Consider the following 12,917-nt stretch of genomic DNA (forward strand, 5'->3'; position numbering starts at 1 on the left):
AACAAGAAATGTGAAGTCTTTGAGCTGAATTCTTTCTTTTTTTTAAGGCAGTATAAGACCACTGTGGTATTATGGACCATGGGAGAGCTGCTGCAGAATTGCAGTGGAGTATGGCCTCTCAGGCAAGCCATGAGCCAACAAGGTATCAAAAGGGCAAAATTAGCTTCTGCTTATTTTTCCACTTGCTGACAATGTCTTTGGGCAAGTAGGAGATAAAATATCATTTAAAAACCTGCAAGAAATAGATTTCCTCAACATGTAATCAAATCCCCTCTCTACTGCAAATATTTCTTAAGCCTGACTTGGAGCTTTTCAGCTCTGTAGCTGATTTACACAGTGTGTACACCCACACTAAGCTTAGTCACTAGACTCTATATGAGAAGCTAAAACTCATTCACAGACTGAAAATTTGCTGCAAAGCAGAAAACGACAGGAAATTCATCAAGCATCTCTCTTAAGGACACAAATTGCTTAAAGGTGACTTTCCAGTCATTTTGGAAGCATTAAGAATGTTGCTCTTTCTTTTCCCTGCATAAAAAAGTGCTTAAAAGCATTGATCTGAGTGGAAGAGGCAAACCCATTCTTCTTCCCACTTGCTTTTACTTTAAAATATTAGGCATGTGAAAAAATATGCTCTTTCAGACACTTGGGATATTATTTGGCCTTTGCCACTTCAAGTAAGTGTTTGACAGAATTAAATCTTTCAACACAACCCTGCTTTGGAAAAGGTTTTATACCATTGGAGATACAGTTTATACAAACCAACAAAACCTCCAGCCTTCAGCTGAGTGCCTCATGGCGTTTAGACAATTTTACAAAAAGTGCAGATTTTTCCAGAGTAAGGCATGAATATCACCTCTGCTTAGCCTGCTGCATTGTCAGGTGGTTCCAGTGTGCCCCTTTCCATACTAAAGTACAACGACTGCCAGATTTGATAGATTAGGATGAGGATTGTCAGTGGTTTTCCAACTGCAGTTGTTTTGGGAACATGGATGGTTTTTATTGGGATTTCTGAATCAAGGGAACAGAGGAAAGGAAGGGGCAAACTGGGATACATAGTCCTGGGTACCGTGACCATTCAACAGAAATCTGACTTCAGGAAGCCCATGGAAGATATATAGCACACACCACCACATGTACCAGGCCACAAAACATTTCCTAGTGTTTGAGTTTGAGACTCAAAGAAAAGCATGGCAAGAATTCTGAGTAAATGGTGGTGAAGAATAAGTGAGATCACAAGTTTTGGTAGTTCCTACAGGCTCTTGTGCAGTAATGGATTAGCAGAGTGAAACTGCTAGAGATTCAACAAAACAAGTTTAATTTCACACTGCAGAACAAAGGACAGAAAAGGCCTGGGGTTTCTTACTAATATTAGTTTTCTGTAAATTCTCCCCTTAGAGTTTTGAAAGAATTTTGAAGAACTGATGGCTCTGACTCAACATCGATGTGTAGAAAAGTTCCAAGACTTTCACATTCTCAGTGGCATCGCTTTTTTTTTTTCCTTTTAATTTTTTTCTCCTTTTTAAACAAAACTCACAGCATTTGGTTGGCTATTTAGTTTTATAGGATATCTATTCATAAAGGATATAAAGAGAAAAGAACAGATTAAGAACATCTGGATTTTTTCACTAGCACTACAGAAGACTTTGATTAAGATACTTCTCTAAGGGAAAAAGTCGGATTAGTTCTTGATTCTTCTTTTCTTCAGAACCTCATCTGTGTGTCAATGGGATGTTTCTTTTACATAGGGACTTCAGGGCACACCAGCACATAGTAACTAATTAATGTGTAAAGAGCTGATATTAAAAGGGGGAATGGAAACTTGCACTCACACAGCTTGGTGGGAGATTCTGTCCATGTAGGAATCTCACAACCTCAACAAACAAAATAAAATTAAATAAGTATAGCACAAAATAAGGCAAAAAGGAAGCAAGGACAGGTAGTTTGGATGTAATACAGAGAAACTGTCCAAGCAGCCAGGGATCAGATCCTGGAGGAATACCAGAGGTTCTACCACCATCACTCATGGACTCAGCCTCGGGCAGCACCAGCTCTGTCAGACAAGGTGGAAGCTTCCGGCAGCTTCTCACAGAATCCACCCCTGCAGCCAAAACCTGTTCACAAAAAGCCAGTACAGCTTTACTGGCTTTGTTTTGTAAAGCAGACCATTGCTGCTAGAGAAACACACTGAATAATAACAGCAAAGCCAAACACTGGTTTCCCACATTTCTCCTTTCCTGTGAGTTGTCCTAGTTGGGCTGCTAACTGAGATAGTTCAGCTTTTTTGGTAACAGCTTTTTTGGTCCAACACAGGTCATGGGAATGTATTTCTACAGTCTCCCACTGTAAAGAAAGGTCTGGTATGGTGAAGTTGCCCATGTGCTTTTGAACAACCTCACTGTGGGATCATCACTGTTGCTAAAATTGTCAAGTGCTAAGTGAAGTGAAAAATATCTTGGCATTTAGGACAAAAAATAAACAAATACAAGAAAACCCCAAACAAAGCTGAATAACTAAAGGTCTACTAGAAAAAAAATCAACAATTTTTAGACATGCACAGATGTGTGAAATGAAAATTAAATTAGCCAAGTGCAAAGCTTAGGTTGAGAAAACAGAGAGCTTAAGACTTAAACAGCATATATATAGACACAGTTGAAACTGAGTTGAGCGCCCCTCTAGGCTTTAGTGCAAATTGAATAGACATTGATGGATTTGTTTTCCTTTCAGATTAAATTGAACTTTTGATTTGGAAGTAGTTTACCTGCTCCTGTACTTGAAAGCTACATTTTTCCTTAACTAATTTTCTCTTGTTAAAGCACTTTAGTTTTATAGTGGTTTATAGTGGTTTACAAATCGACACTGTAATTGTCTGGAAGGAGCAGGGAAAGAAAATCATATAAACAATACTTTCCTGTATTGCTTTGCCCCCACAGTGGCCTGTTCTGTTTTTAAGAAGCCCATTTTGTGCTGTTATGCTTTTAAATACACTTGAACTGATTTCTAAAGTCAGATATCACAGCTTGCACAAAGTACAAACCTTTCTGACAATTTTTAAGGTGCTGCTGCAGTACATAATAATATAAATAACATAAGTAATTGTTCTAGTCAATTGGTATTCACTATCAGCCTCGACCCTCTGCATGTGCAAACTATATAGTACAGCCTTTGTACTTTTGGTTCTTTGAGCCCTTGCAGAGTTCTCAGACCTGTTCTCACATCTGCCTACTCTGGGGCATGGGCATGACTTCATCCTATCTCTGGATCATCTTGGCATGACTCAGGGAAACATGTTGCTCTGCCCTGAATCTTACATCAGACTCAAGATCATGTCATGTGTTGTGGGAATGTGCTGTCATGCCCTGTGGCTGGGCTTAATGCCTAACGTGTCCCACCTATTCTGTGACAACATCATGTGGTTAAATTGGCAGGCAGGAGTGAAATTTTCTCACAGTGGCTTCAATGTTTCTTACCTAAAGGGCAGAGGGGCCTCCAAACGCTTCCAGAGCAACCTCTGTGTGTGGAGAGCAGTCTCTGGAGGTGGGTGGCCTTCCATCTGGCCTGAAACTGCCTAGTTGAGGCTGGCCAGCAGAAAACAATACTGCATCCCAGGGAATGCATGCTTTGAAAAGAGAGAACTTTATGCTTGTCTTGTCATTATTATCTTGAGAAGAGTGACATCAGGTAATTCCAGCCAGAGATGCTGAGACACATAGTGAGCTATATTCCTTTGTAGAAGAACCAAACCAAACCAAACCCACCCAAACCAGTCAAAAAACTGTCTTCCAATCTAAATTAATCAGTAGAGAAATAATTATTATATCCTACTGGCATGCAGGGAAACTAAGGCACAGAGAGCTTGTTTGGCTTGGCTGTAATCATACAGTGGGTCTGTGGGAGAGCTAAAAGTCAGATTTTCCAAGCCCATTTTAGTTGTCAAACCACAGATACTGGGCATCAGTATTATCAAACTAAACACTATGACCCTACTTATTCAGGCCACTTTGCCACTAAATTCCGTGGCAATATTCACACACAGGAAACTGAGGTTTAAACTCCAGTCCAACGCAGTAACAACTAAAGCTCTGCTGAGTAGTCTTGTGACTGACTGTGTTGAGCATATGGTCCTAACATACAGGTGATTGGACCATATATGGACTGGTTGGACCAACATTCAGGAACACTAAGAATTGTAATTGTATCTTAACCTTTTAGGGAGGGCACCAGATTGCCTTTGTTCTGCACAGAGATTTCTTTGCTGCTTGGCATTTAGAACATCTGTTCCAGGGAAATATCAGTCAGTGGGTTTTCTGCTTTGTGCACAGATTAATCTCATAACATCAAAAATTAATGACTTATGCTCAATGTAAAGGGAAAAAAAAATCTTTGTTTACCACAGCATCCTGCCCCAATCCCTGTCATGTCCTTCTGTCCAGGTGTTTTCCTCACAATACAGAGAAGTGAAGGTGGAGAGAGAAAGCTGAAGTTACCCACTATGGACTTCTGAACTATTAAAAATAAGCTTAAGAAAGGAAGAAAGTAAGATAGGAGCTATGGGTGTGTGAGAATTGGTTGCTTTTTCTTGTCTGCCTGCTAAGGAGTATCACACACAGAGGCAGAAACTTTTCCTTCCCCTTATTGTGTTACTGAGCACCTTAAAAGGTTACACATTGTGCCCACAAAATTAAGGGTTCTGCTAGAAATCTCCCTTTGCTTATTTCATTTTCATACACACAGAAATAAAGAAGACAGGAGCATAAACTGTTTTTTTCAGATATGGATTACAAAGTAACTTATTTCCTGCTCCATCAGATGCCCAGGAACCAGACGTTCAGTCAAGGTGAAATAGGTACCTGTATTGACTGCACTTGAGCTCTGATGGTTAAAACAAACCAAGCATCTTTCACTGTGCATGACATTCTCTCACAGAATGGAATGTCTTCTTGTACAGATGAAGAGGCAACTAGAGCTTGAGAGATACATGAAATAGAATCCTTAAGGATGATTGGATTATCATGGTCTTTTCAGACTGAGAGTTGCTGCAGAAGCATCTATCTCCAGTGGCAGGATTTAGGCAGATATTTGTTCCTGAATCCAGCCTTGCTACTCAAGCCACCAAATCATTTTCAGCTGGTAGCAATTTTTTGGATTTAACTAAAGGTCAGAAGGTGACTATAAGAGTCTAAGTCAGACTTTACAAATAATTCAACATCTACACTGGAGTGTAGAAATTGTTACAGTCAAAGCCCTGGCAAACAGATGAGAAGCCTTAGTGGTATTTTCCTGCATTTGCAAGACAAAATTTATAGCTAAAGCTGGTATCCTTATCAGAAGGAGTTTAGTTTTACATCTAAAGCATTAGACTGAAATGTATGTCTCAACTTTTGGTCCTCCATGACATAGAGAAGTCTTGCTTTTCTCTGTTCAAAAGAAACATGAGGTGTGGAACAGTGATGGGCTTTTAAGTCTCTTACTGATGTTTTAACTTTAAATTATATTTTACCCCTTGAATCATCCAGACAAAGAAATATATTTGGAGAAAAAACTATTGTAGAATATCAGAGGTGTGTATTTTATCCCATTCTCAGAACTATCAACCCCACCCTGGGCTCCTAATCTTTGAGGTACAAACAAATATTCAGAAAGATAGCTGTTCCCTGCCTAAAAAAGAGCAGGGGGGAAAACTCAGGTGGACATTTTCTGGAAGAAAATTCAGTACATCTTCATCAGAGCTGGATGGGAACTAAATGGTGGAGAATGCGAAAATTTACCCTCAGTTTTCACCATCTGTTTTAGTTCAGTTTTAATTTTGTTTGAGATATGATTTAAGGTTTCAATAGCAGAAAAGTCTTCTCTCTTCCCAGACAGCCAGCTCACCTTTAGTTGTTTCCCTGTCCTAATATGAAAGAAATTAATTTACTGGAAGAATCAGTGAGTGCCAGGCTGTTTTTCCCATGACAACCCCCGAGTTTATGCAGTACTCTTAACTTCTGCCATAAGTTTCGACACAACGGCCCTCTTTCCTTGTGGCTGAGATCTCCCTCCAACAGCTCTGGGGAAGGATGCACAGTGAGTGTAAACAGCATCAACAGTGACTCAGATTCTTCCCTGAGGGGGTTAAAATGCTGTACAAATAATCAGAGTTGTACCAGGAATTAATGTGGCCATTCATGTGAGCAAGGGAATTGGGAAGTGTTGACTGCATATGCAGGCCCTTCAAAATGTGCTCTTGTGATCCAAATTCAGGAGTGTGTAGAGTGAAGCAAACTTTTAAAATTTCTGTTTGAGAGGCTGTCATGTAGGATCATGATGTTGTATAATATGATGCATCATATTCCATAATATAAAAGAGGAAGATAAACCTTTTTATTTAAAACCTGTGACAATGCCCAGTGTTGTTGCTGACTGAATTCCAATTACCTGGAAGCATTCAGAACATCACATTTCAACATGTCATCATTCCTAAGTGGAACCAATTGCATTAAAACAGTCATGAAACTTCAGGCCCCCACACTTCAGTAAAAACATAATAATAAAAATTTAAAATGCATATATTAATTTTATCCCTTCTGCAACAATGTCAGGCAAATACGCCTCATTGGGATTCACCACAGGCACAATTATCAATGCTCTGTCTGCAGAATTGTTAATAGAAAAATTACATACACAGACTCTTGATAAACTGTGCATCTGATTTCACTGTTTGTGCAGCACAGAGATATTAATTATTACCGCTGTCACTCTCTGCAAAGAAATGGCAAAAGTTTTCTTTAGGCATTTCTCAGTCTTTCTTAAGCACAGAGTAGCTTGATCGAAGAGGTAAACACCAAAACAGCAGTGGCATGGCTGCACCAAATGGGGGCTAACTGGAAAACCCACAGAAAATTCCAGTGCCATATTGCTTGGTTTTAGTTAGGACAGGAAGTGCTCCAGAAAGCCTCAGTTTACACCTCTCTGGACTCCATTGTTCTCCAATATTTTGGTAGTTTACATTAGTTGTATATAAATAGGAACCTGAGATAGGACAGCAAAAATCAATTCCTTGATAAAAAAATGAAATCCAAATCCAAACTAAAACAAGTTTTTCTTAACATTTTGTTTTGCCTGTTCAGAGTAGCCTGTAAAATGTGAGGTCAGGGTTCAGATAACAAGGATCTGTGAAGCAGTTAGCAGAAAACCCCAGTACTTTAATTATATGAGGTATTGCTGATATATCCAACCATATTCAAGTCCAACTATTTTAGGCTCTGAGAGGTTTGGATGAAGTTTTTTTCCATTGTTCTTGGAGTAAGATATATTTTACTTTCAGAGATTTTCAGCTTAGGTTTGTCAGGATTTTTAGTTTTCTTTTTTAGATTCAGCATTTCTCTAGGCCTGCATGAATTAAAACTGTTAGGGCCAGTGTGGTCCTCCTCTTTCAGTCTGGCTGACTCCAATTTCAGGCTGGGCAGTGTAGGACGTCACCTGCTAATAAATGGTAGAAACTACTCCACTTTTATAATTGGCTCTTCCAGCTGCAGATAGGTATTCAAGGCCTCTCTGGTGAGCACCCAGCCTCTACTCTTCTCTGAACATGGCATTCAAACAGACTGGTCACGGATCAGGTGTCACTCCAGGCCAGTGTATGTCAAGCCACTGCTGAAGCCATCCTCTGAAAATCTGTTCTAACAACTTTGCTCATCCTCCACCTTTGCACATCCTCCAAATTTATCTATTTCTAGCAATAGAAGCAATCCCTGATATACTGATGACATATGCTTTTATATGGCAGTTATTAGTTTAAATTTATAAGTCAGCATCTTAATTCCCACCCCACTTTAACTTTTATGCAGGCAGCTTTAGGGTTGTATGCAAATATTCTGAATGCATCTGTATGACATCCTCTCCAAAATAACACGGGGGTACATTACTTCATCACTGAGGGTTTTTTCCTCTTTTTTTCTTCAAATAAGGGAAGTTCTAAATAAATAATTCTGTTAATTGCTCCTTTTTCAATAATTTAATCTATTTCTTTCTCACTTGAAAAGCAAACAGTAAAGATATTATTAGCCTGATATACCCATAAATATACTCTCACTGGGAATCACTGGGAAAGATTTACAGAAGGTTTACAAAAATAATTTCAGAAAGAAACTGAAAGTGAGCACTGGAAATAATAAACAAAATAAGAAAATCTTCTGAGCCGCTTTGGTCATGCTTGCAGGAAGAATGCGGAAAGTTGTTTGACAGATGATTGTAATTTGTCACGGTGGTTTTGTGGATTATGGTTCACCTCAGGCGACAGTGGTAAGTGAGACCTGAGTGAGAACTTTTAAGAGTGACATTCAGTATAGGGCAGTTGCATTGCAAGTGTTGGAGGGGTAAATTGCTACTTGTAATTTAGTAAGTGGCTTCCTCATTTTTATTTTGTCTGTGTGTGAAATGCTTTTCTCTCTTCTAAATCTTCCTGAAAACACTCCAAAAGCTGATGTAGAAGAATCAGTAATAAAGAAAAAATGAAGATGGTCTGTTCACCTGAGATTTTTCTTTCTTTAACTTCCATTTTTTTCTGAGGAACAGAATGGAAAGATTTTCTTTCATCAAACATTTTCTTTGATGGCAGTGCTTTGGAGTAAATGTGTGATAAGAATATCTGCAACATAAATTGGGAATTATGAATCAGTCCCTTGGCTGACAGTGGGCAGCCCTGAATGTTATAAAGGAGGGTATGAGAAATCTTATGCTTGGCACAGTTGGAATAGTTTGCAACCATCTTAATCAGGGTTGCCTTGGAGTTGATTTAACCCTGAAGCATGAGGTAAGCTTTTTGATTTATTTTGTTTGTTTGTTTTGTGGGATTCCCCTCCTCCTCCCCTCTCCAGCAGCTCTGTACGTTTCTTGGAGCTATACTTGGTACCAATGTAACTTGTAGTGATGAGTGTCACTGTTTATTGATTTGGTGAGTAAGGGTGCAGGACTTTCCTTCTAACGCAACAAATTGTCTTCCTTCATCAAAATATTTTTCTCTTCTGCAACTGCTCCCCTTGAAAGCAAATGACTGATGCTTTTGTTTTACGCTTAAGGACAGAAGCTTCCAGTGCTTCTTTTATGAGTGCATATGCTTTTTTTGGTAGCCTGTCTTATTAATCTCTTTAAGATAAGCAAGCCTAGTGTTTTCCATTCTTTGTAGATGAGTTTTCATGATAATTCTAGCTATCATTCTGGGGGCCTCTTTTAACTCCATAGTGCTTCTTTTAATCTGGAATGTTATAGATAGCAGTACTCTTGATTTATAGCATTGCATTCTATTTTTCATATTATATTCAATCCACTGAGGCACAGGTAGATCTTTACTAGGATGCCACTGGCTGGATCATTCAGAATACCACAGACTGTTGCTTGTAGCAACAGCAATGATTAACAAAAATAGTTTTAAAACCCCAACAACTAAAACACTGAAAAAATATCTTATCTATTAAGTTAAAGGTATTATAAAACACAGTATTATGAGGATATGATGTTAAACACACAAATTATAAGGGATTGTTTTTTGATTACAATAGCACACTGTGTAGATCAAGGTACCATTAGTTTGCTGACACAGGTTTTTCTGTATATGTACTTATTTCCTGACTCAATCCTGGCTACTGTTTAAACAGCTGAGAAAAACCTAGTAGTTGTGATGCTCAGCAACTCTATTATTTTCATTATTTTTACAGGCAGAGAAAAGGATTTATCTGCAAGGACCCATATCTTGCAATCACTTATGCAGTTAATTAAAAACAGATGAATAATCAGATTGATTACAATATGATTGTTTACAAGCTTGAGAATAATTAAGCTTGAATGGATGTGGTTAGGGGGTTGAGACATTTCTGCATAATCAAAAAGGTATTAGTTGTGGGAGAAAAATATGTGAATTGCATTATTAATTGCTTAAGTTACTGTCTTGGCAGAGTATGGATGCACAATTATGTCTTCAGTGGCCACTCTGTGAGAAAAGACATAAGATGGATGAGAAAAATAACAGTAGAAGTGAAAGCAGCAGTGATGTGAAGCTACTGCATTTTACTGCATTGCATATTTGTAGAGGTGGTCATTAGGGAAAGTCAAACATGGCAGGGTTGCAAAAGTCTTTGGGAAATCTGGAGAGATCTTCAACCAGATCTCAACTTGAAAACTGAGCTAAAGACATTAGTTAATAAAACCTTCATATGTGCCCTAAGCAACAGACTGATGCAAGGTATTGCTGCAGAATTAGATGATGTTCTTAAAACACTTCTTATGCTACCTTGGAAATGTGTTTTTTGTGGATAGGAAATCTGCTTGCAGTTTATTTGCTGCTTGGAAGAAGTGACGAAGCAGAACAGATGTTTTTACTTTTTGCTGCTTGTGTGGAATAATTCCAGAGAAATTTGGAAAGCACTAATAGAATTTAAAGACACTTCAAACATTGCAAAAGTTTATCTTTCCAGATGCACAATGCCTAGAAAGAAAGGTTTCTAGGTGAATTAAACAAAAAAGAACTATTCACAGGTTCTAGAGCTGAAAGACGTGAATTATTTGAGTCTCAAATAGGTATTTGTAACTAGAAGAGACGAGGCAAAGCCTGTGTTGAAGACATCACCACCTCTAGAGAGGAGGTGGATATGTTGCTGACATGCCTGTTTACAGGCCTCAGGGGCATCTTGTGTTCACAGAGTTGCACCCAGGAGCCATGGAGGCCATATAAGCACCCAGCTCTGCAGGCATTTTTCAACCAGTTCAAACCAGTTCAGACCAGACCCAGACAGTTTGAACCAGATCTGACCAGTTCAAACCAAATCCAAGTAATTCAAACTGGCTGAAACCAGTTTTAACAGTTCAAAACGGTTTTGACTAGTTCAAAACAGTTCCAACCAATTCAAACTGGATGAAAAAACTTCAAATGGGTTCAGACCACTTCCAACCAGTTCAAACTGCATCCAGCTGGTTCTGTGCCAAGGTCAGAGCGGTGTCAGCCTTTGGGATGAGAAGAGGAGGCTTCCTGTAGCACAAAGAGCAGTGCACATGAGGCATCTTTCTGGAATCACTGTGCTCCTGCTTGGAGCAGACAGCATGCACCGCTTTTCTGTGAGGCACACAGCTTCTCTCCGCCAGGAGTTATCAGAAGAAATCTGACTCCTAGTCAGCAAGAATAGGATTGGTGAGAAGAGCCCGTGTGAAGATCTGAAGCTATGAGTGCAGTTGATCCTAAATGCCAGGGATCGCAGCCAGTGCTCCACGATCAGCCATTTGTGAGCATCTGAGAGGCACAGGTACAGAGCTGCCAGTGCTGAGCAACATGGAGCTCATAAAACAAACCCCAGAATTTAATTATTAATCAAAGCCAGCAAAAATGTGTTATCTTTAATATGTCAATGCCAGTACATAAACTCTTGAGCTAGCAGACACTCTAAAAAATGAACACTGATTGCTGTTCTAGCAGCTGTTTCATCGGCCACTTTAGAGCCAGCAATATGTTTGTCAGCCATACATTAACGGATGACATAAGGACAGTTCAGAGTTGAGGCTTTCCATACTGCAAGCTTCACTCAGAACATTTATAACATTTATAGAAATGCCTGTTGAAAATCCCAAGAGAGAAGCTGGGGACAGGGAACTGTAAGAGGATATCACTATCACAGGAGGTAAGGAGCTGGAGACTGTTATCTGAATTCCATTGGGGATTGAAGGTAAGAATAACTAAAAATGACTTCAGAGAGAAACCAAACAAGTTTGAAAAAACCTTCGTGTCTCTGCCCCAAAACAACCAACCAGTGCATAGTGGACAGAGCAAACTCATAGACACACAGCTGTGTTAATTCCATAGGCTTTGTGCTATACAGTGTTATGTGCCACCAAAGACTTTTTTGAGGGACACTGCCCCAGGAATGCTCAGATTAATGAAAATTGACTTAAAAACTCAGCCTGCAGTGAAGCCTGTTGGAGAGTACCATTAGAACTTCCCACATTCCCTTTTTTTTTTTTTTTTGTCAGTATCTTAGTAAAGAAAACCACAAAACCCTAACACAAATACCCAAACCCACAAGCCATCCGCTTAAACCTCTAAAGAATTTTAAAACACTTCTAGAACATCAGAGAGCAGGACTGACCAGAAAATTTGCATTGATTTCTAATAACTGTTGCTGACTTGAGTGGCTTAGATGGGGATCGCAGTTTGCTTTTGTTGAGTTTTGTCCAGTACCACTTAACGAGAAGAGAGATTAAAATATCTAGACATCGAGGTTTTTTCTGTGAAATGTGTCCTGTGATTATTCTGTGTGTGTGCTGAATGTTTATAGTATTTGATTTTGCCAGTTATTTTACATATTTCAAGGCAGAGAGAATCCACAGGAAATGAGGAAACAAAACATCCAACCCCATAACATTTTTGTGCTTCATTCACTCTTTTCTTTCTACTGTGTGTCCGAAAGAAAGGGGTAAATATGTTGCCTTTGCAATTGATCTGTTCTGCAACAAAACCACTGAGCAACCTCTGACTCCAGAATCCTACAGGTTTCCTTGAAGGCCCAGGCGAGTTCAGCACTCTGCTGTGCTGAGTGTCTTCCCAAGCGCCGTCAGCAAAACCTGGGAGGAGCAGACAGAAGAGGGCTTTGATGCTGCAGCAGTGCCAAGGGAAAGGGCACTGGGCAGGGAGAAGCCTGCTGGGCTGCAGCCAGAAATAGGGCCTGGGGTGGCCATCTCGAACGTCGTTCAAAAGCCTGTTCTTCCTCCCTGCTCCACCTGTTGCTGCACACAACTGCTGAGAGGCATCAAATGCTTCTTCTGCCAACTTCGGTTGTTGATTAGGGAGTCCTGCCAGTGCCTCTGCTTCGGATCAGTCCCATACTGTACTCTGGCTTTTAAAATTCACTGCATACCCTCTGTTGTTGTGGTTTTTTTTTTTTTATTGCAACTAA

The 12,917-nt window shown here is 39.5% G+C and overlaps 1 long non-coding RNA gene across 1 annotated transcript in view; it reads left to right on the top strand.

Moving 5' to 3' along the window:
• The first annotated feature begins 8,688 nt into the window (after nt 1-8,688).
• LOC108448172 overlaps nt 8,689-12,917 on the top strand; it is a 36,314-nt gene continuing 32,085 nt past the window's right edge. The window contains exon 1 of the long non-coding RNA XR_001863969.1: nt 8,689-8,794. This is a non-coding gene — a long non-coding RNA (uncharacterized LOC108448172). The remainder of the gene's footprint in view (nt 8,795-12,917) is intronic.

This window comes from Corvus brachyrhynchos, unplaced genomic scaffold, assembly GCF_000691975.1.
Source record: "Corvus brachyrhynchos isolate BGI_N302 unplaced genomic scaffold, ASM69197v1 scaffold126, whole genome shotgun sequence".
NCBI lineage: Eukaryota > Metazoa > Chordata > Aves > Passeriformes > Corvidae > Corvus > Corvus brachyrhynchos.